Raw genomic sequence first — 22,180 nt, 5'->3', positions numbered from 1 at the left:
CCAGTGTTTCTCAGTGGTCAGAACGTCACCCAAGCACCCAAGGGTCACAAGTTTGATTCCTGGTCAAGGGCATGTACCTGGGTTGCCGGTTCCATCCCCAGTTCCAGTTGGGGGAAGGGGGTGTAAGAGGTAACCAACTGATGTGTCTCACATCGATGTTTCTCTCTCTCTCTTCCATTCGCTCTAAAAAAAAAAATTAGTGGAAAAAATATCCTGGAGTGAGACTTAACACATAAAAGAGGCGGGAGAGGCGATGTGAATACACCGTGAAGGGGGTGAATGGACAAAAACGCACAGCACAGTGCTCCTGTGCCAGGAGCGTCCCTGGAGTGTCCGACCATCTCGGGGACCATTGTGCCAGGGCCAGCGTGCTGGAGAGATTTCCTATTGTGGTTTAGAAGTAATTTTTTTTTTAATATTTTATTAAATCATTTTTTACAGAGAGGAAGGAAGAGTGATAGAGAGTTAGAAACATTGATGAGAGAGAAACATCGATCAGCTGCTTCCTGCACACCTCCTACTGGGGATGTGCCCGCAACCAAGGTACATGCCCTTGACCGGAATCGAACCCGGGACCCTTGAGTCTGCAAGCCGACGCTCCACCCACTGAGCACACCGGTTAGGGCTAGAAGTGATTTTTGTAAGTTCTTTTTATAATTTCTGTTGTTATACTTTTTTTTTTTCTTCAACTCTTCTGTTACTTGTTTTAGCTTTACCATTTTTGAAATTTTGGGTTATGTTTCAATATGATATTTGCTTTACATTTTAAAAAGGAGAAAGATTGTTACCTGGTTACTGTTGATTTTTAATTTTTTAAAAAATATATTTTATTGATTTTTTTACAGAGAGTAAGGGAGGATAGAGAGTCAGAAACATCGATGAGAGAGAAACATCGATCAGCTGCCTCCTGCACACCTCCCACTGGGGATGTGCCCGCAACCAAGGTACATGCCCTTGACCGGAATCGAACCTGGGACCCTTCAGGCCGCAGGCCGACGCTCTATCCACTGAGCCAAACCGGTTAGGGCTGATTTTTAATTTTTGAAAAATATTTTATTGATTTTTAGAAAGAGGAACAGAGAGAGAGAAACATCTATTGGCTGCCTCTTGCATGCCCCCTTCTGGGGATTGAGCCTGCAACCCAGGCATTTGCCCTGACCAGGAATTGAACCAGCAACCTCTGGGTGTGTGCAGGGATGCTCAACCAACTGAGCCACACTGAATAAATAAGTAAAATCTTGTTCAAGGAAAAAAAAAAAAAAAAAACCTACAAAAGTAATTATTTCATAAACCAAGAGTTACATCTATTATCTAAGAAGTGAAAATAGATCACATGACAATATATCTTTGAGGTTTCACTGTTCTATTTGTTAAAGGATCAGGTAAACCAGCCTTGGCCAGTGTGGCTCAGTGGGGTGGGCAGCCTCCGGTGCATCGAAAGGCTGCTGGTTCAATTCCCAATGCACATGCCTGGGAGAGACCTTGCGGCAGGCAACCAACCAATGTTTAGCTCTCACAACAGTCTTTCTCTCTCTTTCTCTCCCTTTCTCTCTCAAAAATCAATTTTTTAAAAAAAGTGTTCGATTCCGGTCAAGGGCATGGACCTTGGTTGCGGGCACATCCCCAGTAGGAGGTGTGCAAGAGGCAGCTGATCGATGTTTCTCTCTCATCGATGTTTCTGACTATCTATCCCTCTTCCTTCCTCTCTGTAAAAAATCAATAAAATATATATATAAAAAAAATAAAATAAAATAAAATAAAAATAAAAAAAGTGTTAACCTAGATGCACAAGAACAATGGACGGGGCTTCCTCGAAACGTTTCACTGAGGAAGCTTTAGGCCTAGGGTCTTCCCAGGACCTAGGAAACGGATCTCCTTCAACAGGACCTGAAATGATCCTCTGCGAACAAAGGAAAAGTTCATGCTTTGCCAAGGAGTGCTTGAGAATGTCACATGTGACCCTTCCTCGGGGTGGTTTTCTTTTCTTTTTATAAATACGTACTTACTGATTTTTAGAGAGAGAGGAAAGGAGAGGGAGACAGAAAGGAGAGGGAAAGGGTAACACGGACCTGCTGCCTCCTGCACGCCCCCTGCTGGAGAACGGGCCAGCAACCCAGTGGGCCCTGACTAGGAATGGCATGGATGGCCTTTGGGTGCACTGGATGACGTTCAAACAAATGAGCCCTGCAGGCCAGGGCACAGGGGGATTTCAGAATCTCCGAAAACCCGCAGCACCCGGGCTTCAGATGAGGACCAGGAAGCCCTGCAGTCTTCCCTAGAAGGCTGGCGGCAGGAATGCGAATGTGGCAAAATCAGTGAGGCCTATTTTACCATTACAGTGTCCCTGTGCGGAGCACAAAGTTGGACAGGCCCATAAAAATGCTCACCTTCACACTGGTGGAGCCCAAATGTTTATAAAATACCCCACATGCTCGGCCGGCGTGGCTCAGTGGTGGAGCGTCGACCTATGAACCTAGAGGTCCTGGTTCGATTCCCGGTCAGAACACATACCCAGGTTGTGGGCTCCATCCCCAGTCTGGGGGGTGCAGGAGGCAGCTGACCAATGATTCTCTCTCATCATAGTTGTTTCTCTCTCTCTCTATCTCTCTCTCCCCGCCCCTCTGTCTTCCTCTCTGAAATCAATAAAAATATATTTTTAAAAATACCCCACACAGTAAATAGAACACCCAAGAGGTAAGAGAACTTACACAGTACGGACTGGTACAGGATGGTACAAACCAAAGCCATGTGCAGCAAGTTCAAGTCGGTGATCTGGAAGCTAGAAAAAAACTCATGGGACTACACGGCCCTCCAGCCAGACTCGTGAAATTTTCCGTCAACAGTGGGTTGGGTTCCCGTCCAATGTGAACTCCAAAGAGCTCGGGTTACTCCTGCAGTACGTGAGGGGACAGAGGTCAGCTGCCCTGAGCACGTGTGGGTGGCGGTAATGGACACCAACGGTGGGAACCTGCCACGTGGGAAATCTCCACTCATGTGCTCCATCCCCAGCTCCAGTCGCAGGGGTGGGGGCGGGGGTGTATGAGGTAACCAACGGATCTGTCTCACACCGATGTTTCTCCCATGTCACAAAGGAAAATGGCAAAGAGCTCTGGAAACACACACGGATACACATGCTTCCCACAGGACTGAATCTTAAGGGGAATGTCCCATCTGTGACAACTGGAAATATGAGACTGAATTCAGACAGATGGCTTCTTCCAGGGTCATTATACGGAACAAGAAAACTGCACATTCCCTTACACGGGCGGGTATTTATCCAGCGTGAATTTCACACTGTGTAATAAGGTAAATGCTTGGGGGGGAAATTTCACACCTTCGGTGCACTCGTAAAGCCATCTCCTGGGTGAACTCTCTGGAGGTGAAAGAGTGTCAAGCCATGGGTAAAACATTTTTCACACTTGCTATACCATAGAGCCCACATCCTGTATGAACTCTCAGATAATCAAAAACTCCATAAATACAGGTAAAACAATTAATACAATTCACTACCTTCATAAGACCCTTTTCTAACATGAAGACTCAAGTGTTATGAAAGGTAAGAATTACGGCTAAAAATTTTCCATTTCCGCCAAAACCGGTTTGGCTCAGTGGATAGAGCGTCGGCCTGCAGACTGAAAGGTCCCAGGTTCGATTCCGGTCAAGGGCATGTACCTTGGTTGCGGGCACATCTCCAGTGGGAGGTGTGCAGGAGGCAGCTGATCAATGTTTCTCTCTCATTGATGTTTCTAACTCTCTATCCCTCCCCCTTCCTCTCTGTAAAAAAAATCAGTAAAATATATTTTTTTAAAAAAGAAATGAGTCTATGGCTAGCTTTTTATGAAAGGAGTTAAAACCCGGTTTAGGGAGTCATTACTGGGCACCAGTACACCTCTAATGCCAAAGGATGGTAGAGGACTCACCGAAGAAAGGAGACAATTACAGGGTGTAACTCAAATGTGTGTTGGAAATCTTCTTCTCTTGTGAAAGGATTTTTGTAGGACCTTTCGTGCTAGAGCCATAAGGCTGTGATAGAAGCACAGGTCCAACGGCAGGCGTCTGGCTCAATGAATATAGCCTAGGCCTGCAGACTGAAGGGTCCTGGGTTCAATTCCGGTCAAGGGCACATGCCTGGGTTGTGGGCTCGATCCACTAGGGGGGCGTGCAGGAGGCAGCCGATCAATGATTCTTTCTCATCATTGATGTTTTTCTCTCTCTCCCCCTCTCCCTTCCTCTCTGAAATCCATAAAAATAGATTAAAAATAAAATAGACCCCCGGCTGGTTTGGCTCGGTGGATGGAGTGTCGGCCTGGGAACTGAAGGGCCCCTGGTTCGATTCTGGTCAAGGGCACATGCTTGGGTTGCCAGCTCCATCCCCACTGGGGAGCGTGCAGGAGGCAACCAATCAATGATTCTCTCTCATCATTGATGTTTCTATCACTCTCTCCCTCTCCCTTCTTCTCTGAAATCATGAAAAATATATTTAAAAAATAAAATACAAGTATGTTTTTTTAAAAGCCCTAGCTACAATAATAATAACTAAACAATAAAAAGATGTAAATGGTGACATCAAAAGCCCAACGTCGCCACGACCGGATAGCTCAGTTGGTTGGGATGTCCCCATATGCCAAGGTTGTGAATTTGATTCCACGAAGGAGTCAACCAATGAATGCATGGACATTTGAACAAACTAATATTTCTTTTCTTTTTCTCTCTCCACCCGCCCCCTCTCCCGCTTACTTTCTCTGTCTCAAATTAGTAAATAAAGAAAAAAAAATTTGTTATTTAAATTCAGAAACATATAACGCAGAGGGATGGGATATTAAAAGGGTAGCTTTAAAAAAAAAAAAAGACTTCTTAATTATTTTTAGAGGAAGAAGAAGGAAGAGGAAAAGAGCGAAGGATTGATGTGAGGTCGAAACATGGATCTGCTGCCTCCAACACGAGCCCGCTACCAGGCATCTAGCCAGCAACCAGGACACGTGTCCTGACAGGGAATCAAACGAGGAACGGCCGAAACCGGTGTGGCTCAGTGGATAGAGCGTCAGCCTGCGGACTGAAGGGTCCCGGGTTCGATTCCGGTCAAGGGCATGTACCTTGGTTGCGGGCACATCCCCAGTGGGAGGTGTGCAGGAGGCAGCTGATCGATGTTTCTCTCTCATCGATGTTTCTAGCTCTCTATCCCTCTCCCTTCCTCTCTGTAAAATATCAATAAAATATATTAAAAAAAAAAAAAGGAGGGAAGTTGTTACCAGATTACTGTTGATTTTTAATTTTTGAAAAATATTTCTTTATTGATTTTTAGAAAGAGGAACAGAGAGAGAGAAACATCTATTGGCAGCCTCTTGCATGCCCCCTTCTGGGGATTGAGCCTGCAACCCAGGCATTTGCCCTGACCAGGAATTGAACCAGCAACCTCTAGGTGTGTGCAGGGATGCTCAACCAACTGAGCCACACTGAATAAATAAATAAAATCTTGTTCAAGGAAAAAAAAAAAAAAAACCCACAAAAGTAATTATTTCATAAACCAAGAGTTACATCTATTATCTAAGAAGTGAAAATAGATCACATTACAATATATCTTTGAGGTTTCACTGTTCTATTTGTTAAAGGATCAGGTAAACCAGCTTTGGCCAGTGTGGCTCAGTGGGGTGGGCAGCTCGAAATCAATAAAATATATTTCGAGCATCCGGTGCATCGAAAGGCTGCTGGCTCAATTCCCAATGCACATGCCTGGGAGAGACCTTGCGGCAGGCAACCAATCAATGTTTAGCTCTCACAAAAATGTTTCTCTTTCTCTCCCTTCATCTCTCTCAAAAATCAATTAAAAGAAAAAGTATTACCCTAGATGCACAAGAACAATGGACGGGGCTTCCTCGAACCGTTTCACGGAGGAAGCTTTAGGCCTAGGGTCTTCCCAGGACCTAGGAAACGGATCTCCTTCAACAGGACCTGAAATGATCCTCTGCGAACAAAGGAAAAGTTCATGCTTTGCCAAGGAGTGCTTGAGAACGTCACATGTGACCCTTCCTCAGGTGGTTTTCTTTTCTTTTTGTAAATACGTACTTACTGATTTTTAGAGAGAGAGGAAAGGAGAGGGAGACAGAAAGGAGAGGGAGAGGGTAACACGGACCTGCTGCCTCCTGCACGCCCCCTGCTGGAGAACGAGCCAGCAACCCAATGGGCCCTGACTAGGAATGGCATGGATGGCCTTTGGGTGCACTGGATGACGTTCAAACAAATGAGCCCTGCAGGCCAGGGCACAGGGGGATTTCAGAATCTCCGAAAACCCGCAGCACCCGGGCTTCAGATGAGGACCAGGAAGCCCTGCAGTCTTCCCTAGAAGGCTGGCGGCAGGAATGCGAATGTGGCAAAACCAGTGAGCCCTATTTTACCATTACAGTGTCCCTGTGCGGAGCACAAAGTTGGACAGGCCCATAAAAATGCTCACCTTCACACTGGTGGAGTCCAAATGTTTATAAAATACCCCACATGCTCGGCCGGCGTGGCTCAGTGGTGGAGCGTCGACCTATGAACCTAGAGGTCCTGGTTCGATTCCCGGTCAGAACACATACCCAGGTTGTGGGCTCCATCCCCAGTGTGGGGGGTGCAGGAGGCAGCTGATCAATAATTCTCTTTCATCATAGTTGTTTCTTTCTCTCTCTCTCTCCCCTCTGTCTTCCTCTCTGAAATCAATAAAAATATATTTTAAAAAATACCCCACACAGGAAATAGAACACCCAAGAGGTAAGAGAACTTACACAGTACGGACTGGTACAGGATGGTACAAACCAAAGCCATGTGCAGCAAGTTCAGGTTGGTGACCTGGAAGCTAGAAACAACTCGTGGGACTACACGGCCCTCCAGCCAGACTCGTGAAATTTTCCGTCAACAGTGGGTTGGGTTCCCGTCCAATGTGAACTCCAAAGAGCTCGGGTCACTCCTGCAGTACGTGAGGGGACAGAGGTCAGCCGCCCTGAGCACGTGTGGGCGGTAATGGACACCAACGGTGGGAAGCTGCCACGTGGGAAATCTCCACTCATGTGCTCCATCCCCAGCTCCAATCGCAGGGGTGGGGGTGGGGGCGGGGGTGTATGAGGTTAACGGATCTGTCTCACACCGATGTTTCTCCCATGTAACAAGGGAAAATGGCAAAGGGCTCTGGAAACACACACGGATACACATGCTTCCCACATGACTGAATCTTAAGGGGAATGTCCCATGTGTGACAACTGGAAATATGAGACTGAATTCAGACAGATGGCTTCTTCCAGGGTCATTATACGGAACAAGAAAACTGCACATTCCCTTACACGGGCAGGTATTTATCCAGCGTGAATTTCACACTGTGTAATAAGGTAAATGCTTGGGGGGGAAATTTCACACCTTCGGTGCACTCATAAAGCCATCTCCTGGGTGAACTCTCTGGAGGTGAAAGAGTGTCAAGCCATGGGTAAAACATTTTTCACACTTGCTATACCATAGAGCCCACATCCTGTATGAACTCTCAGGTAATCAAAAACTCCATAAATACAGGTAAAACCATTAATACAATTCAGTACCCTCATAAGACCCTTTTCTAATATGAAGACTCAAGTGTTATGAAAGGTAAGAATTGCGGCTAAAAATTTTCCATTTCCGCCAAAACCGGTTTGGCTCAGTGGATAGAGCGTCAGTCTGCGGACTGAAAGGTCCCAGGTTCGATTCCGGTCAAGGGCATGTAACTTGGTTGCGGGCACATCCCCAGTGGGAGGTGTGCAAGAGGCAGCTGATCGATGTTTCTCTCTCATCGATGTTTCTGACTTTCTATCCCTCTCCCTTCCTCTCTGTAAAAAATCAATAAAATATATTAAAAAAATAAAAATAAAAATTTTCCATTTCCCCCATTTTTGGACTCAAACGCCTACCTCCAGTGTGAACTCTCCAATGTGAACTGGACTGGGAACTGTCCTTAGAGCTTTTCCCACATTCACTGCCATCTTCAGGCCTTTATCTTGTGTGAACCCGTTGGTGTACACGAAGGTGAGGTTTCCGCATAAAGGATTTCCCACATTCACTGCACACATAAGGCCTTTCTCCTGTGTGACTTCTTTGATGCTGAATGAGTTCGGAGCGCTTGAGATAAGATTTCTCACAATCACTGCACTCGTGAGGCTTTAACCCAGTGTGGACACTCTGATGATAACGGAGACCGGAGCCAGATGAAAAAGATTTGCCACATTCTCTACATTCATAAGACTTATTGCTCGTATGAATTCTCTGATGATTCCGGAAGGAGTAGCAAGAGGTAAAAGATTTCCCACATTCACGGCACTCATAAGGCCCATCTCCAGTGTGAACTACTCGATGATAACGAAGCTTCCTCTGAGTGGTAAAAGAGATCCCACATTCAGTGCACTCATAAGGCTTTTCTCCTGTGTGATCTCTCTGATGATTTCTGAGATTAAAACCGGATGAAAAAGATTTCCCACATTCATTGCACTGATGCCTCTCTCCTGTGTGAACTCTCTTGTGGGTACGAAGTTGGTGGCCTCGGAAAAAGCATTTCCCACAGTCACTGCATGCGAAAGGTCTTTCTCCTGTGTGTATCCTCTGATGCTGCATGAGGTTTGACTTTGAAATAAAAGATTTCCCACATTCACTGCACTGATAAGGCCTTTCTCCTGTGTGAATTTTCTTATGATAGTTAAAGATATGGTTGGCAATAAAACACTTCCCACATTCACTACACTGATAAGGCCTTTCTCCCGTGTGAACCCTCTGGTGTACACGAAGTTGTTGTCTTAGGATAAAAGATTTCCCACATTCACTGCACCGATGAGGTCTTTCTTTTCGGTGTACTCTCTGATGATTACTGAGGATGGAAGCAGATGAAAAAGCTTTCCCACATTCACCACATTCATAAGACTGTCTTCCGCTATGAACTATCTGATGTTGAGTGAGGTAGGATTGTTGGCTGAAGGATTTCCAACATTCACTGCACTCATAAGGCCTTTTCCCTGTGTGAACTCTCTGGTGTAGAATGAGTACGGAACTACTGGTAAAGGACCTCCTACATTTACTGCACTGAAAAGGCCTTTTTCCTGTGTGCACTCTCCGGTGTAGAATAAGGACTGATCTCCGGATAAAAGATTTCCCACACTCACGGCATTCATGAGGCCTTTCCCCAGTGTGAACTCTCCAATGCAGAATGAGGTAAAATTTTCTTCTAAAGGACTTCCCACATCGCGTGCACTCATAACGCCTTTCTCCAGAGTGAACTGTCCGCTGTCGAATGAGGATGGCTCTCCGGGTAAAAGATGGCGCACATTCACGGCACAACTCACATTTTTCCCCAGTGTGACTTCTCCAGGGATAAATGAGGACAGCTTTTGGGTGAAAGGACTTCCCACATTTGCCGCACTTGGACTGCCTTGGCCCACAATGAAATCTTCGATGCTGGCTGAGGGTTGAGGTTCGCCTAAAAGACTGGCCACACTGGCCACACACGTGAAGGCTTTTACCTGTATGCGCTCTCCGGTGAACGGCAAATGAGGATTGATGGCTGAATGTATTCCCACATTCACTGCACATAACACACTGTCTTGCAGTGCGAACATCTTGGTCCTGAGCATGTGTCCGCCGGGGCCTGAACGGTTTCTTATATTCTCGCCAGGCGAGATAATTTTTTCTCTTTTTCTGGTGTTTTTGGAGGTCTGCTCTAAATTGAAATTCTTTCCTACACACCCCACACCTGACCACGTGCTGGCTGTGTGGAGGTCCTTCGCCCTCAGGCAAATGGAGTATGTCTCTCAAGACTGGACCACAGCTCTCACAAAAGTGGGTCTTCCGGAAACACAGAGCAGCCGTGGAGGGGGCCCGTGAAACTCCCGCAGAAACACTCTGGTCACAGTTTGCTTGCGCATCCTCTGCTCCACAGCAGTAACCTGAATGCAAGTAAAATCAGGTCAAGTACAGGTTGACTCTGAGAATGACACCATCACAAATGTGCATTCGTCACATCAAGAAAAGAGTCTATGGCCCTAACCCAGCCGTGGGCAAACTACAGCCCGCGGGCCGGATCCGGCTGTTCTATCCGGTTCTCTTGCTCTCCCCTCCGCTCCTTTACTTTGAATTTATATTAGTTCACACAAACACTCCATCCATGCTTTTGTTCCGGCCCTCCGGTCCAGTTTAAGAACCCATGGTGGCCCTCGAGTCAAAAAGTTTGCCCACCCCTGCCCTAACCGGTTTGGCTCAGTGGACAGAGCATCGGCCTGCGGACTGAAGGGTCCCGGGTTCGATTCCAGTCAAGGGCATGTGCCTTGGTTGCAGGCACATCTCCAGTGGGAGGTGTGCAGGAGGCAGCTGATCAATGTTTCTCTCTCATTGATGTTTCTAACTCTCTATCCCTCCCCCTTCCTCTCTGTAAAAAAAATCAGTAAAATATGTTTTTTTAAAAAAGAAATGAGTCTATGGCTAGCTTTTTATGAAAGGAGTTAAAACCCGGTTTAGGGAGTCATTACTGGGCACCAGTACACCTCTAATGCCAAAGGATGGTAGAGGACTCACCGAAGAAAGGAGACAATTACAGGGTGTAACACAAATGTGTGTTGGAAATCTTCTTCTCTTGTGAAAGGATTTTTGTAGGACCTTTCGTGCTAGAGCCATAAGGCTGTGATAGAAGCACAGGTCCAACGGCAGGCATCTGGCTCAATGAATATAGCCTAGGCCTGCAGACTGAAGGGTCCTGGGTTCAATTCCGGTCAAGGGCACATGCCTGGGTTGTGGGCTCGATCCACTAGGGGGGCGTGCAGGAGGCAGCCGATCAATGATTCTTTCTCATCATTGATGTTTTTCTCTCTCTCCCCCTCTCCCTTCCTCTCTGAAATCCATAAAAATAGATTAAAAATAAAATAGACCCCCGGCTGGTTTGGCTCGGTGGATGGAGTGTCGGCCTGGGAACTGAAGGGCCCCTGGTTCGATTCTGGTCAAGGGCACATGCTTGGGTTGCCAGCTCCATCCCCACTGCAAGGCGTGCAGGACGCAACCAATCAATGATTCTCTCTCATCATTGATGTTTCTATCACTCTCTCCCTCTCCCTTCTCTGAAATCAATAAAAATATATTTAAAAAAGAAAAAATATGCCCTAACCGGTTTGGCTCAGTGGATAGAGCGTCGGCCTGCGGACTGAAGGGTCCCGGGTTCGATTCCGGTCAAGGGCATGTACCTGAGTTGCAAGCACATCCCCAGTAGGGGGCATGCAGGAGGCAGCTGATCGATGTCTCTCTCTCTCATCGATGTTTCTAACTCTCTATCCCTCTCTCTTCCTCTCTGTAAAAAATCAATAAAATATATTTTAAAAAGAAAAAGAAAAAAAAGAAAAAAGAAAATAAAATACAAATATGTTTTTTTAAAAAGCCCTAGCTACAATAATAATAACTAAACAATAAAAAGTTGTAAATTGTGACATCAAAAGCCCAACGTCGCCACGACCGGATAGCACAGTTGGTTGGAATGTCCCCATATGCCAAGGTTGTGAATTTGATTCCACGAAGGAGTCAACCAATGAATGCATGGACATTTGAACAAACAAATATTTCTTTTCTTTTTCTCTCTCCACCCGCCCCCTCCCCCGCTTACTTTCTCTGTCTCAAATTAGTAAAGAAAAAAAATTTTGTTATTTAAATTCAGAAACATATAACGCAGAGGGATGGGATATTAAAAGGGTAGCTTTTTTAAAAAAAAAGACTTCTTAATTATTTTTAGAGGAAGAAGAAGGAAGAGGAAAAGAGCGAAGGATTGATGTGAGGTCGAAACATGGATCTGCTGCCTCCAACACGCACCCGCTACCAGGCAACTAGCCAGCAACCAGGACACGTGTCCTGACAGGGAATCAAACGAGGAACGACACCCAGTGAACTGAGACACACCAGCCAGGGCAAAATGATAGTTTTTGCATATGACTGATTCTTATCAGATTAAAAACGCACTGTTCTAAGATGTTTTAGTAAACCGCAGAGTAATCACAAAGCAAAAACCTACAGTAGATAAACCAAAAATACAGGTAAAGGAATTAAAGCATACATCGGTGTAAAATCATGAATTCATAAAGATAGCAAGAGAGTAAAAAAAAAGGAGCAGAGGAACTACAAAAACAACCAGACAAAAACTGGCAAGATAGCAATCCTCAAGTCCTTAAACATTCTTCAATCGAATCGTACACAGTGGCTGAATGGATTAGAAAAACGAGTTAAGTCCTGACCAGTGTGGCTCAGTAGTAAGAGTGTCAATCAAGGGTTCTATTCCTAGTCAGGGCACATACCCAGTGTGTTTTTTTTGGTTTTTTTTGAAATATATTATTATTGATTTCAGAGAGAGGGAGAGACAGACAGAAACATCAATGATGAGAGAGAATCACCAATCGGCTGCCTCCCGCACACCCCCACTGGGGACCGAGCCTGCAACCTGGGCATGTGCCCCCGACTGGAATTGAACCTGGGACCCTTCAGTCCACAGGCTGGCGCTCTATCCACTGAGCCAAACCGGCTAGAGCCATACCCAGTTTTTGAGAGCGATCCCAGGACTGGCGATTCCGTGATGAGGCAACCAATCGATGTCTCTCTCTCTCCCTCCCTCTGCCTTCCTCTCTCCAGAAACAATAAAAGAACTTATCCTCGGAGGAGGATGAAACAAAAGAAAAAAAAGTTCAAACCATATGTTGTCTGTAAGAGACTCAAGCTTTCACCAAATATATAAGCTGAAAGTTTAGAAATTGAAAAAATAATCTACACAAATGTAAGTCAAAAGAGAGTAGCCTATAAGTAGCTATACTTCTAGTAGACAAAATAGACTTTAACTCAAAACCTGTCACAAAAACTCATTATGTAACGACTTAGAGGCCCAGTGCACGAAATTCATAGACGGTTAGGGTCCCTAGCGGCTGCCGGCTGCTGGCCGGGGCCTTCCTTCCTTCCACGCCGCCCCCTGGTGGTCAGTGCATGTCACAACGAGCGGTCGAACTGCCGAGGGGACACTTCGCACGTTAGGCTTTTATATATATAGATGAGAAATTGACCCAGATCCCGGCCAGGTGGCTCCGTTCATGAGAGCATCACCCTGATACACCCAGGTTACAGGTTCCTTCCTTGGTCAGGGCACACAACAAAATTCAACCAATGGAGATTCTGGCCAAGAGGGCTGCATAGGTGAATGTGGTACTAATTTCACCCACGACGGCGTCAAAATTACAACTAAACTCCAGAACCATCATTCCGATCGGGGCACACAGCCTGGGCCAGGGAGGGGGCAAGCACGGTGGACGGCATTAGGCTCAGGGCATCCCGTCCCTATGAGGAGAGTTCAGTGCGGCAGCTATTGGGGCTGCAGCAGAGAGAAGAGGGCAGGGCCTGGGGTCCCCAGGGGAGCACGTGGGGTCCACAGAGCAGCCTCTGGGGAAAGGAGGGGGAGGCAGGGCAGACCTAATCCAAGTCCCCGGTGAGACGGCGAGAGTCTTACCCAGAGAGGATGCGAGGGCCAAGTTCTCCAGCATCACGTCGCGGTACAGGCGTCTCTGCGCCTCATCCAGGAGCCCCCACTCCTCCCGGGAGAAGTACACGGCCACATCGTCAAAGGTCACACGGGCCACGTCGTCAAAGGTCACACGGGCCTGTGGAGATGGGGACGGGGGACACCACACACTTTTGTGCCGCGCTCAGTACAGGCCGGGGTGAACCTTAAGGGGGTGGGGGGGGGCGTGAAGGATTAAAGCAGACAGACAAGAGAAGAAAGCTGGGGCTAGGGGGGAGGCTGGCCTCTGATGGAGAGACAGCAGAGTCTTTTTTTTATAGCCAGATTCCAGGAGGCAAAGGAAGGGCGTGGCCAAGATGTTTACAATGGCCCTGACCGGTGTGGCTCAGTGGATAGAGCGTCGGCCTGCGGACTGAAGGGTCCCAGGTTCGATTCCGGTCAAGGGCATGTACCTTGGTTGCGGGCACATCCCCAGTGGGAGGTGTGCAGGAGGCAGCTGATCGATGTTTCTCTCTCATCGATGTTTCTAGCTCTCTCTCCCTCTTCCTTCCTCTCTATAACAAATCAATAAAACATATTTAAAAAAATTTTTTTAATATATTTTTTATTGATTTCAGAGAGAAAGGGAGAAGGAAGAGAGACAGAAACATCAGTGATGAGAGAGGATCAGTGATTGGCTGCCTCCTGCACGCCCCCCACTGGGGTTCAAGTCCGCAACCCTGCCATGACCGGAACCCTGGACCCTTCAGTCCTCAGGCCGATGCTCTATCCACTGAGCCAAACCGGCCAGGGCTGTGCTTTCGTTTTTCAATGTATTTTTCAGAGAGGAAGGGAGAGGGAGAGAGAGAGAGACATCCATGAGGAGAGAAGATCATGGATGGGCTGCCCCCTGCTCGCCCCCCACCCACCGGGGATCAAGTCTGGAACCGGGGCAGGTGCCCTGACCCAGACTTGAACCCTGACCTCCTGGTTCCTACAAAGTTGGCCGTTCAACGCCTGAGACACACTGGCCAGGCAGATTGTGCTTTCTTTCTTTTAAATATATTTTTATTGATTTCAGAGAGGAAGGGAGAGGGAGAGAGGGAGAGAGAAACATCCATGATGAGAGAGAATCATTGATCGGCTGCCTCCTGCACGCCCCACCTGGGGATCGAGCCAGCAACCTGGGCATGTGCCCTGACCGGGATTCGAACCCGTGACCCCTCAGTCCGCAGGGCGATGATGCTCTAACCACTGAGCAAACCGGCTAGGGCCAGACAGTGCTTTCTTTTCTTTCTTTCTTTTTTTTTTTAAAATATTTTATTGGCCGAAACCGGTTTGGCTCAGTGGATAGAGCGTCGGCCTGCGGACTGAAGGGTCCCGGGTTCGATTCCGGTCAAGGGCATGTACCTTGGTTGCGGGCACATCCCCAGTGGGAGGTGTGCAGGAGGCAGCTGATCGATGTTTCTCTCTCATCGATGTTTCTAGCTCTCTATCCCTCTCCCTTCCTCTCTGTAAAATATCAATAAAATATATTTTTAAAAGTATATATTTTATTGATTTTTTTACAGAGAGGAAGGGAGAGGGATAGAGAGTTAGAAACATCCATCAGCGGCCTCCTGCACACCCCCTACTGGGCCTGTGCCCTTGACCGGGAATGGACCCCGGGACCCCTCAGTCCGCAGGCCCACGCTCTATCCACTGAGCCACACCGGCCGGGCAGACGGTGCTTTCTTACATCAAAACACACCCATCTCGGCGGGCAGAGCACGATGGACATTCCTCATAACGAACAGCTCGAACCCAAAAAACCGACTTCTGCCCCCGACCGTACCCATAACCCCTTCCCACCGGGCACGGACCTGGGGCCCCTCGGAGGCCACAACCCTCCTCCCTGCCCTCCGCCTTCCTCGGGGTCGCGGGGCCTGGGCTGCGGGAGGGGATGGGCACCCGCCCCGGGCTGCGGGGTTGGGTCGGGGAGGCGCGCGCTCACCTCAGCGGGGCGCCCCCCGGGCGTGGCCGCCGCCAGCGGACTCTGAGGGCGGGGCGGGCGCGGGCGGCGGGCGGCGGGCGCGGCGGCGGCTCCCTCCGTCCCAGCTCCTTCGGGCTTGAGCGGGGCGATGGCGCTGAGCCGCATCCCCATCCTCGCGCCGGGGTGGGGGACCCCTGTGCCGAGAAGTCTGGGTTTCTCTCACCGCTGTCTGAAAGGATACCGGTCCTCTGGGGGGAGGGGGGAAGTGGCAGTGCCCCGAGAAGAGGACACCGGATGTCCCGCCCCAGGGCATGAAATCTCAAAACTCTGCCTCCATCTGACCTGTTATTGGCTCTGCTCGGGCCAGAGCCTTCTGGGTAATGTAGTTCACAGGGTTCCAAAGGCTATCCTGAAGGATTTCACCTTACTAGCCAACTAGAAGGTTTGCTATTGGAGGAATCCTGGAGGCCCCGTGCAGGCATTCGTGCCCATTGAAAGGAAATTAAATAGAAGAAATATTTTAGAGGCCAGGGAGGGACCATGGGAGGTTGGCTCCAGGGCACGTCCTGCCCTTCTCGCCCAGTCCGGATCTGGGCTGATTGGGGCCCCGCTGGCTGGGGAGGGACCTTGGGAGGTGTGTGGTCCACGTGCCCAGTCCTTATCAGCCAGACCCCAGCAGCAAGATAAACTGCCAGTTGGAGCATCTGCCCCCTGGTGGCCAGTGTGTGTCATAGCGACTGGTCGAAAGGTCAAAATGGTCAGCCAATTAGCATATTAAGCTTTTATTATATAGGATCGTTCTTATTACTTTAATACTTAACTGAGGATATGTTTTTACTTATTTTAGAGAGATAGGGAGAGGAGCAAAAGAGAAACACACGAGAAAGAAACATGGATTGGGTATAATGGTTACAGATTACAGGCAATGTGGGCTGGGAGTGTGCAAAGGGCAGATGATCAATGATTCTCTCTCATTATTGATGTTTCTCTCCCTCTTCCTTCCTCTTTGAAATCAATAAAAATGTATTAACAAAAAAAGAAGGCCCTACATGTCTATCAACAATTGAATATAAAAATCAAAATATTTGCCCTAACTGGTTTGGCTCAGTGGATAGAGCTTCAGCCTGGGGACTGAAGAGTCCCAGGTTCGATTCCGGTCAAAGGCATGTACCTTGGTTGCGGGCACATCCCCAGTAGGGGGTGTGCAGGAGGCAGCTGATCGATGTTTCTCTCTCATCCATGTTTCTAACTCTCTATCCCTCTCCCTTCCTCTCTGTAAAAAATCAATAAAATATATTATAAAAAAAATAAAAATATTTGACTGTGCCCATCAGAAACATACTTTAGATATAGAAGTCATTTTGAGGGTTGCCAGAGGTCAGGATGGTTGGGAAAATAGTTCATAAAGGTGAAGGGATTAAGAAGTAAAAATTAGTTGCTACTGCCGAAACCAGTTTGGCTCAGTGGATAGAGCGTCAGCCTGTGGACTGAAGAGTCCCGGGTTTGATCCTGGTCAAGGGCATGTACCTTGGTTGCGGGCACATCCCCAGTGGGAGGTGTGCAAGAGGCAGCTGATTGATGTTTCTAGCTCTCTATCCCTCTTCCTTCCTCTCTGTAAAATATCAATAAAATATTATTTTAAAAAAATTAGTTGCTACAGAATACAGTCAAACTGGTAGGGGCAGAGATGGAATAGTGTCGACGAGCTATAGTCATAAGAAATATTTTTCATGTCTGTGAACCATGATTGTTCTGATTAGAGAGAGCACATTCTAACCTGGCCGAGAGTTGTATGCCTGGGGATATGGGAGTTGATTTCAAAATGCAGTCCAATCTGCTTTTCTGAGAACAGTCTGTCACCACGGCAAGTTTAACAAAACAATGGGATCCTGGAGGTGCCTGTAACCTATATCCATTGTAGGGTGCCTACTGCACCAGGCCTGTAATTCCTACTTTCCCATGTAACTTGTCCTCCTACCCAATATAGGCAGGTGGCTTATGGTGGGGGGTAGAGCAGATTTTTGTGGTGAAGCGCTGCTCTCCCATACCGCCGGCGGTATTGGAAGAAACCCTTGTATGGGACTTCACCCTGTCTCTGCTCAATTGGCTCAAGTAGTGACAGGCATCCTGGACCCATTCATTGTCAGGTTTCAAAACCTTCGTTCTAGCCCGGCCAGTGTGGCTCAGTGGTTGAGCATCAATCTATGAACCAGAAGGTCATGGTTCAATACCTGGTCAGGGCACATGCGTGGGTTGCTGGCTTGATCCCCAGTTTGGGGCATGCAGGAAGCAGCCAATCCATGATTCTCTCTCATTATTGATGTTTCTCTCTCGCTCCCTCTCTTGAAAGCAGTAAAAAATATTTAAAAAACAAAAAAAAACAACACCTTCATTTCTAGAACATCTCCCATCTCAAACCATTCATTTCTCGACCAAGTTGTTCTTGGAAAAAATGGTCTGTTTTTGTACAAAACTTCAGTCTTGACTGGACAACTCTTTCATGTTGATGCATCAGCATGACAAAATGTCTCTCAGGCCCCTAACAAAGGAGAGAATGCCAGTCAGTTTACAGCTAAACCTCGCATTGACATCTCCAGGAAATTGTGCTGTGGATATTTGTGTGTGTGTGTTTTCTTTTTTTGCTGGTGAAATGGAAGATTAGCTCAATTTTATTTTTTTAATATTTTTTTATTGATTTCAGAGAGGAGGAGGAATAGAGAGATAGAAACATCGATGATGAGAATCATTGATCGGTTGCCTTCTGCACTCCCCACACCGTGCAGTAGATGTATTTTAATTTTAAAATACATTTACTGCAGCTTAGCCCTGACCAGGTAACTCAGTTTATTGGAGGGTCAACCCTATATGCCAGGTTTGTGGGTTCAATCTCCAGTCTGGGTACATGCAAAAGCAACCAATGAATGGATAGGTAGAACAGTAAAGTTGATCTTTCTATCTTTCTGCGTTAAATAAATATTTTTAATTGGGGAAACCTTTAAAAAACACAGCAGCTATGATTTTCTGATTGTGTTGGTGAGAGAGAGGAAGGTAGCAACCCGGGGTGACTCCAAATTTCTGGGGTTGGCAACTGGAAGGATGGAAGCTCTGTTAGTGAGATGTGTGGTCGAGAGTGGGAGTCCTTTTCACTGTGGTGATCAGTTTTTTTGTTTTGTTTTAAATATATTTTACTGATTTTTTACAGAGAGGAAGGGAGAGGGATAGTTAGAAACATCAATGAGAAACATCAATCAGCTGCCTCCTGCACACCCCCCACTGGGGATGTGCCCGCAACCAAGGTACATGCCCTTGACCGGAATCAAACCCGGGACCCTTCAGTCCGCAGGCCGAGAGCTCTATCCACTGAGCCAAGCCTGTTGGGGCAGCAGTTTTCCTTCTAGACATATTCAGTGTGTGAGATATTCCAGAGAACAAAGGAGTGCCCTTCCTCAGTGGGCAGCTGGACACACAGTTCTGGAACTCTGTCAGACGGACAGTTTACAAAAGGTGGTGGGCGGTGTGTGGAGAGGGGGGACTCTTAGGAACAGGAAGAGGAATCCTAAACATGATGGTGATGCTAACGGTGAATCAGGAAGCAGAGGCTGGATGCCCACGTGCAGATCTAGCGTGGGTACCTGGGCGGGGCCGGGCATCGAGGATAACCTGGCAGGCAGCCAATCCAGGATGACTTCTGAGGAAGGAGGGGACATGACATAGTCATGGAGGCACAGGTGTTATTAAAGCAAAATGACAGGGAAGCCTGTTGTTTATATATTGGTCTTCCCAGTGACAGAATATCAAGCCTGGTTTGGCTCACTGGACAGAGCGTCAGCCTGCGGACTGAAGGGCCCCAGGTTTGATTCCGGCCAAGGGCACATGCCCGGGTTGTGGGCTTAATCCCCAGTAAGGGGCATGCAGGTAGGAGGCAGCCAATTCGTGATTCTCTCATCATTGATGTTTCTGTCTTTCTCTCCCTTCCTCTCTAAAATCAATAAAAATATGTTTTAAAAAGAATACTGGGCCCCGATTCAGGTCCGGAGGCCTACTTTGTGCAGAGTCAGTGATCGTTGTGGCTGTGGGTTGGGAGCGAGCACCAGGACCTGCGGTCTTTCTTGAGGTGGGGTGATTGGGAGTAGGGTTACCAGAGAATGGATGTGGGTATGTTTGGGGAAGGAAGGGACATCATTGTGGTTTTAGGAGAGAAGTTACTATAGCAGAATAAACCACCTCTATAAGGATGGAGTATGACATTGGAGGCCATGGCCATTAACTTCTCCCTTGAGTGGGGCCTCCTGGGTGAGGCTGAGGTTCATGGACTGGGATGGGATGTGGGAGAACTTTGCATTTACTGCATCCATGAGTAAGACCCTCACATCCCTCCTCATATCCTGAGCTTGTCTCTGTCCTCCCTCCCCCCCCCCCCCCACCAAAGTCATTTCTGTCAATCCATAGCTGGACCATAGCTGGAGTCAAGTCCACTTCCTAACGTTTGTGCTGAGGGCATCATTGCTGAGCAGTGTGTACGGCTCCCAGAAAATCTCTCTCACCCTCTGCTCTCCTACCGAAATGTCAAGGGTTCAATTCCTGGTCAAGGGCATGTACCTAGGTTGCGGGCACATCCCCAATGGGGAGTGTGCAGGAGGCAGCTGATCGATGTTTCTCTCTCATCGATGTTTCTAACTCTCTATCCCTCTCCCTTTCTCTCTATAAAAAATCAATAAAATATATTTTTAAAAAATAATAAAATAAAAAGTGAAAAAAAATAAATAAAATAAAAACCAATGGGAAAAATATCCTCGGGTGAGGATTAACAAAAAAAAAACAAAGTGCATGGTGTATGTTTCCATTACATTGTGCACAGCACGAAATTTTTGAAAATAATGAAGAGGCCCAGCTGGGGAGCTCAGTTGGGTGGAGCGTCACCCCAGCACACCAAGGTTGAGGGTTCGATGCCCAGTAAGGGCACATACAAGGATAAACCAATGAATGCATGAAGACGTGAAAGATGCCACGGCCAGTGTGTTCAGTTGGTTTGGCGACCTCCTGTGCAACAAAACATTGCGCATTAGATTCCAAGTAGGGGACTTACAGGAGGCAGCCAACTGATGTATCCCTCTCACAGTGATGTTTTCCCCCCCCCTCTCTCTAAAATCAATAACATATATTTTTTTAAAAAATGGAAATGATCCAAATGTCCATAAAGAGATGAATGGATAAACCCATTGTGGTATATCCATAGGTGGGGGCGGGGGGGAAGTTGAGGTAATTATATCATAGATGAATCTCTAAGTAATAATACAACATAAAGGAAACCAGAAAAAAATAAGTAAACATTCAATGATTGCCATCATATAAATTATAGAAAATACAAAGGTATCTATACTAAAGGAAAGTAAACCAAATTATTTGGAGGGCTGTGAAGAGCAGGGAGAGATTATAAAAGGACATAAGCCAAAAACACACTGACAAATTAAATCATTACTGTAATAGCAGTGATGTTTTCAGCTTCACATGAATGTCAAGATTTATCAAATACAATTTACATATGTACAGTTTATTACATGTAAATTATACCTTATTGAAGTATTTAAAAATTTTTGTATTAATAGATTTAATGCCCTGCTGGTGTGGCTCAGTGGTTGAGTATAGACCTATGAATCAGGAGATAATGGTTTGATCCTGGTCAGGACACATGATCGAGTTGTGGGCTCATCCCCAGTGTGGGGCGTGCAGGAGGCAGCCAATTGATGATTCTCTCTCATCATTGATGTTTCTATCTTCCTCTCCCTTCCTCTCTGAAATCAATTTAAAAGTATATATTTTAGCCGAAACTGGTTTGTCTCAGTGGATAGAGCGTCGGCCTGCGGACTGAGAGGTCCCGGGTTCGATTCCGGTCAGGGGCATGTACCTTGGTTGCGGGCACATCCTCAGTGGGAGGTGTGCAGGAGGCAGCTGATCAATGTTTCTCTCACATCGATGTTTCTGGCTCTCTATCCCTCTCCCTTCCTCTCTGTGAAATATCAATAAAATATATAAAAAAAATAAATGAAACAAAAACCTCATTTAAAAAAAAAAAAGTATATATTTTAAAAAGAAATAGGTTTGTCAATCTTATATGGACCCCACCATATTTCTCCTGTTGCCATCTGAGGGTCAGTGTGGCCTCAGTGGCAAAAAATATTGGCTAGTTATAAAAGACATTTCTACTTCACTCAATAGGAGTGCTGGCTGGATTACAAGAGCCACATCCCTGGACCACTTTCTTTTAACTTACAATGGCCTTGAGGTGATCATTGCTACAGGCATACACAAAACTCTTATTTTCGTCCTAGCCGGTTTGGCTCGGTGGGTAGAGCGTCGGCCTGTGGACCAAAGGGTTCACGTATCTCAGCTGCAGACTCCTCTCCAGTCCAGGCCCTAGTCGGGGCACATGCAGGAGGCAACTAATCAATGTGTCTCTCTCACATCGGTATTTCTGTCTATTCCTCTCTCTTCCATTCTAAAAGTCAATGGAGCCCTGACCGGTTTGGGTCAGTGGATAGAGCATCAGCCTGCGGACTGAAGGGTCCCAGGTTCAATTCCGGTCAAGGGCATGTACCTTGGTTGCGGGCACATCCCCAGTGGGGGGTGTGCAGGAGGCAACTGATCGATGTTTCTCTCCGATTGATGTTTCTAGCTCTCTATCCCTCTCCCTTCCTCTCTGTAAAAAATCAATAAAGTATATT

The 22,180-nt window shown here is 47.0% G+C and overlaps 1 protein-coding gene across 2 annotated transcripts in view; it reads right to left on the bottom strand.

Moving 5' to 3' along the window:
* LOC308235019 (uncharacterized protein) overlaps positions 1-22,180 on the bottom strand; it is a 170,948-nt gene that overhangs the window by 18,583 nt on the left and 130,185 nt on the right. Inside the window, exons 3-5 of one of the 2 annotated variants that reach the window (XM_080643620.1) lie at positions 15,480-15,706; positions 13,496-13,646; positions 7,905-9,923 (exon numbers count right to left, since the gene is read on the bottom strand). The exons of the other annotated variant lie outside the window; for it this stretch is intronic. The gene's annotated coding sequence lies outside the window, so the exon portion shown is untranslated. The remainder of the gene's footprint in view (positions 1-7,904; positions 9,924-13,495; positions 13,647-15,479; positions 15,707-22,180) is intronic. 2 annotated transcript variants of the gene reach the window in all.

Source organism: Plecotus auritus (genome assembly GCF_963455305.1).
Source record: "Plecotus auritus genome assembly, chromosome: 10".
NCBI lineage: Eukaryota > Metazoa > Chordata > Mammalia > Chiroptera > Vespertilionidae > Plecotus > Plecotus auritus.
This window is presented reverse-complemented; position numbering and strand designations above follow the sequence as displayed.